Here is a 5,846-nt window from a genome sequence, read left to right as displayed (position 1 = left end):
GCTCGACTGTTACCTTGTTGGTTTATTCAGGGCGGTTTGTGGAGTCGTAGCTCCTCTCCATCGTCTTTAAAATTCTCACCGTTATAAAGTTTGGGATGATGTCCATTTACTTTGAAAGTACCATGTGATGGGTGAGTTACCTCTATTGTTCCATATGGAAGAACAGATTGAATTACGAAAGGTCCTGACCATCGTGATTTAAGTTTCCCAGGAAACGATTTGAGTCTTGTATAGAAGGACAAGATCTCCAACTTCAAATTGTTTGCGTTGCTTTAAACGAGTGTCATGGCGTCATTTTGTTGCTTCCTTGTATAGGCGTGAGTTTTCGTATGCATTGGCTCGCCACTCATCAAGTTTGTTCAGCTGCATCAACCTGGTTTTTCCTGCAAGTTCGGGATCAAGGTTTAAAAATTTAATAGACCAAAAAGCTTTATACTCTAGTTTGAATGGTAGATGACAACTTTTTCCATAAACAAGTCTGTAAGGTGACGTCCCTATGGGGGTCTTAAAAGCAGTTCTGTAAGCCTATAAGGCATCATATACTTTCATTGCCCAATCTTTTCTGTTTGATTCTATTGTTTTTTCAAGGATCCGTTTGATTTCTCGTTTTGCCACTTCAACTTGTCCATTAGTTTGGGGATGATATGGGGTGGCTGTTCTATGATGAACTCCGTATTTCTTAAGAGTTTTTTCAAATTGGGTATTACAAAAATGAGTGCCTCTGTCATTAATAATTGCTCTAGGTGTTCCAAATCTTGAGAATAGTTTCTTCAGGAAACGTACTACCACTCTAGCATCATTAGTAGGTAAGCTTGGGCTTCCACCTATTTGGACATATAATCAACTGCTACTAAGATGTATTTGTTCCCAAATGAGCTGGGGAATGGGCCCATGAAATCGATACCCCAAACGGTAAATAATTCACATGAAAGCATATAGTTTTGAGGTATTTCATCACGTTTAGATATGTTACCTGTCCGTTGGCATTTGTCACATGAAGTAACCTACCTGTTAGCGTCTTTGAATAACGAGGGCCAATAAAAACTTGATTCAAGTATTTTATGTGCGGTCTTAGTTCCAATATAGTGTCCTCCAGTTGTCCCTGAGTGACAATGTTCCAATATTTTTGATGTTTCTGATCTTGTAACGCATCTTCTAATGACTTGATCTGCACATCTGCGGAAAAGGAAAGGGTCGTCCCAAAAGTAGTTTTTCACATCCTTAAAGAATCGTCTGTTTTGTTGGTGTGTTAACCCTTTTGGGATAATGTTAGCGGCTAAAAAATTTGCAATGTCTACAAACCACGGTACCTCAGAGTCAGATATAGCGAAAAATTGTTCCTCAAGAAACGAATCATTTATTTCAACTTCATCTAGTTCTTTTGTATTGGAGTTCTCAAGCTTGGACAGATGATCAGCCGTGAGATTTTCAGCTCCTTTCTTATCCTGAATTTCTAAGTCAAATTCCTGCAATAGGAGAATCCATCAAATGAGTCGAGGTTTTGCATCAGTTTTAGTTAAAAGGTAGTGAAGGGCGGAATGGTCAGTGTAAACAACAACTTTAGACAATATGAGATATGATCGAAATTTATCAAATGCAAAAACCACAGCTAGCAATTCTTTTTCTGTAGTAGTATAATTCTCTTGTGCAACTGTCAAAGTTTTGCTAGCATAATAGATAAGTTGAAAATACTTGTCTCTTCGCTGTCCCAATACTGCACCTACTGCAAAATCACTTGCTCACACATTAATTCAAATGGTAAGTTCCAATCAGGTGCAATTATGATTGGAGCATTAATTAATTTATCCTTTAAAGTATTAAATGCTTCTAAACATTCTTGATTGAAATTAAAAGGTATATCTTTTTCTAGCAATTTAGTCAAATGCTTAGCTATTTTAGAAAAATCCTTAGTAAATCTTCTATAAAAACCAACATGTCCTAAAAAGCTTCTAATCACCTTAACCGAACTAGGAGGGGGTAATTTTTTGATTGTTTCTATTTTAGATTTGTCTACTTCAATCCCTTTACTAGAAATTTTATGCCCTAATACAATTCCTTCTTGAACCATGAAGTGACATTTCTCCCAGTTAAGCACAATGTTCATTTCCTCACATCTTATAAAAACTCGTTTTAAATTTTTAAGGCAGAGATGGAAAGAGTTACCGAATACCGAGAAATCATCCATAAATACTTCCATGATATCTTCCACGAGTTCATCAAAGATAGCCATCATACAGTATGAAAAAGTGGCTGGAGCATTACATAATCCAAAAGGCATTCTACGATAAGTGAACGTACCATATAGGCATCTGAATGTCGTCTTTTCTTGATCTTTAGGAGCTATTGGGATTTGGAAGTAGCCAGAGAGTCTGTCTAAAAAGCAGTAGTACATGTGCTCGGATAATTTTTCTAACATTTGATTAATGAATGGCAAGGGGAAATGATCTTTTCTTGTGGCATCATTTAGTTTCCTGTAATCGATGCAAACTCTCCATCCTGTGACTGTCCTTGTTGGGATTAATTCATTCTTCTCATTGGTCACAACCGTCATGCCTCCTTTCTTAGGGACAACCTACACTGGACTTACCCAAGAACTTTCAAAAATAGGATAAATAATTCCAGCATCTAGAAGTTTAATTACCTCGACTTTAACAACTTCCTTTATGCTGGGGTTCAGTCATCTTTGAGCTTGCACACACAGTTTGTATTCATCTTCCATCAAAATTTTATGGGTGCAAAAAGAAGGGTTGATTCCTTTAATGTCAGAAATTTTCCATGCTATGGCCTTTTTGTGTTCTTTTAATACTTGGATTAATTCCTCTTTTTCCTTAGGTTGCAAGTTAGAAGTAATAATAACTGGTAATGTAGAATTATTTCCAAGGAATGTGTATTCCAAGTGGTTTGGTAATTGTTTAAGTTCCAGTTTGGGAGGCTCTTCAATAGAGGGTTTTTGCTTAAGTTCATCGTTTATCTTAATGCCCTCATATTCTGCTTGTCTTGAAGAATGCTCATTAGGTTCATCATTTGTCTCCTCTTCTTGAGCTAGATACAGTTCCGTCATGTCTTTCTGTACAAATTCCTAAAAAGAGTCTTGAGTAGTATGATCAATAGAGTCAATAAAATAACATGAGTCATCTTGTTCCTTAGAAAACCTTATAGCATCATAAATTTTAAAGATAATCTCCTCGTCACCCACTCTAAGTACCAATTTACCGTCTCCCACATCAATTACAGCCCTAGCGATGGCTAAAAATGGGCGCCCTAAAATTAAGGGCACTTCCACATCTTCATCCATGTCAAGCACAACAAAGTCAATAGGAAATATGAATTTATCTACTTTCACAAGTACATCTTCTATAATACCCCTAGGATATTTAATAGATCTATCGGCTAATTGAATACTCATCCTAGTAGGTTTAGGTTCCCTAAGACTAAGTTGTTTGAACATTTTATATGGCATCAAAATAATGCTAGCGCCTAAATCAGCTAGTGCTTTCTCAACATTCAGACTACCAATTAAGCAAGGGATAGTGAAACTTCCTGGATCTTTCAGTTTGGTTGGCAGCTTGTTTTGGAGTATGGCTGAGCACTTCTCGTTGAGTTCTACTGTAGAAAAGTCCTCGAACTTCCTTTTATTGATTAGAAGCTCCTTCAAAAATTTTGCGTAGGTAGGCATCTACGAGATGGCTTCAACAAAAGGTAGTTGATATGTAATTACTTAAAAAGTTCAAGAAACTTACTGAATTGTGCATCAATGCGGTTTTTTTTTTCAATTTTGCTGGGTATGGAACTGACGATTTATATTCCTTCGGCACTGGGTTGTCACTATTTTCATGTTTTTCTTCCCCCTTTCCCTTGTCACAGATTCTTCTGTTAGCTTCTTTTCAGATTCCGCTAACACTTTCCCACTCCTTAGTGTAATTGCTTTTACATGCTCTTTTGATTTCGTGTTACTAGATAAACTTCCTAGTGGTCTTTCCGAAATTAGTTTGGACAGCTGGCCTATCTGCGTTTCGAGCCCTTGGATCGATGCTTGTTGATTCTTAAGTGCTATTTCAGTGTTTTGAAAATGGGTTTCTGATACCAAGAAAAACTTTGTGAGCATCTCTTTAAGGTTCGGCTTCTTCTCTTGTTGGTAGGGTGGTTGTTGGTAGCCTGGAGGTGGTCTCTGATTTCTTTGTCCTCCCCATGAGAAATTTGGGTGGTTTCTCCAACCTGCATTATAAGTGTTACTATATGGATTGTTTTGAGATCGAGGATTATTACCCATGTAATTTAACTGCTCGTTATCCATGTTGTGGCCATAAGGTTGGTATTCCAAATGGCTTGTTCCACCTCGACTTGTTTCGCACTGCATTACTGGGTGAGCCTGTGAAGAACTAAGAAAACCATCAATATTTTTATTTAGAAGTTCTACCTGGTTTGACAGAATAGTAACTGAATCGACGTTATAAATGCCTGCTGTTTTAGTTGGATAGTCCTCATGACTTGCCACTAATAGTTATTTAGTGACATCTCCTCTATAAACTCATAAGCATCTTCAGGTGTTTTATTGTTGATGGTTCCACCAGCAACTGCGTCAACCATTTACTGAGTCGAAGGATTCAGGCCATTATGGAACATTTGAACCTGTAGCCAAAGCAGTAACCCATGGTGAGGGCACTTTCTCAGTAAGTCCTTGTATCTCTCCCATGCATCATAAAGAGTTTCTAAGTCTATCTATACAAACGAAGAGATATCATTACGTAATTTGGCCGTTTTAATCGATGAGAAATATTTTAATAGAAATTTTTTGATCATTTGTTCCCAAGTAGTGATTAACCCTTGTGGTAATGAGTTTAACCACTGTTTAGCTTTGTTCCTTAGCAAAAAGGGAAACAACCGAAGACGTATGGCTTCATCAGAAACGCCATTGATTTTAAATGTATCGCATAGTTCCAAAAAGTTTGCTAAGTAAGCATTGGGATCTTCATCTTGCAAACCATCAAACTGAACAAACTATTGTATCATTTGAATTGTGTTCGGTTTCAGTCAAAAGTATTTACAGCTACAGGAGGTCTAACTATGCTTGATTTAGTTTCTGTTAAAGAAGGTTTAGCATAATCATACATAGTGCGTAGAGTAGGATTTTGATTAACCGCAATTACAGGAGGTAGCTGATTGTCTTGGTTTTCAACCATCTTTTCGGTTGGGGGTTAAATATCATCCTCTTGCTCGTTCTCTGTGTATCTTAAGCTTCGCCTTATTTCTCTTTGGTTCCTGAGAACTGTGCGATCGATTTCTTCATCAAAAAGTAGTGGTCTTGATAGGTTCTTCTAGTTATAAACTATAAAAACCTGCCAAGAGAAAGAAAAAGTAAATTAATAACTAATAAATATAATAAAAATAAAACAAAATTAAATTGCAAGAAAAATAAATGGCTAAAGTAATAAAAATTGAGCGTTCCTAATATCTTAGTTCCCCGACAATGGAGCCAAAAACTTGATTACGTGATTTCGTGATAGGTTTTAAATATTTAAAATTAGTCGTTCTTGAAACTAACTATTATCGCGATGTAGGCAAGTGTACCTATCGAACAGTAGTATAGTTTTAACAAGACCGGACTGTCGAACCCAAAAGAACTAAAAGTACTAGTAATGACTGTCTTTTTATTATCTAGCCTAAGAATAAAGAGGTTTTGTTTTAACTAACTAATTATCTAAACTAAGAACTGACAGAGAATATAATTGGGGAATTTCTTTTGGAAAAATTGATTGAATTAAGACAATACCTAAGGAAAAATCCACCTAGACTGTACTTGTTATTCTGGCTCCAAATCGGATGATTTATTCATTTAACTTGTTTCG

At 36.5% G+C, this 5,846-nt stretch overlaps 1 non-coding gene across 1 annotated transcript; it reads left to right on the top strand.

Moving 5' to 3' along the window:
- Positions 1-4,645: 4,645 nt before the first annotated feature.
- Positions 4,646-4,752, top strand: LOC128280093 (small nucleolar RNA R71). The gene has a single exon (XR_008270274.1). It is a non-coding gene; the product is annotated as a small nucleolar RNA R71 (small nucleolar RNA).
- The last annotated feature ends 1,094 nt before the right edge of the window (positions 4,753-5,846 follow it).

The sequence above is a fragment of the Gossypium arboreum genome, chromosome 8 (genome assembly GCF_025698485.1).
Source record: "Gossypium arboreum isolate Shixiya-1 chromosome 8, ASM2569848v2, whole genome shotgun sequence".
Classification (NCBI taxonomy): Eukaryota; Viridiplantae; Streptophyta; class Magnoliopsida; order Malvales; family Malvaceae; genus Gossypium; species Gossypium arboreum.
Note: the sequence above shows the minus strand (reverse complement) of the source record. Positions and strands in the feature narration are given on the sequence as shown.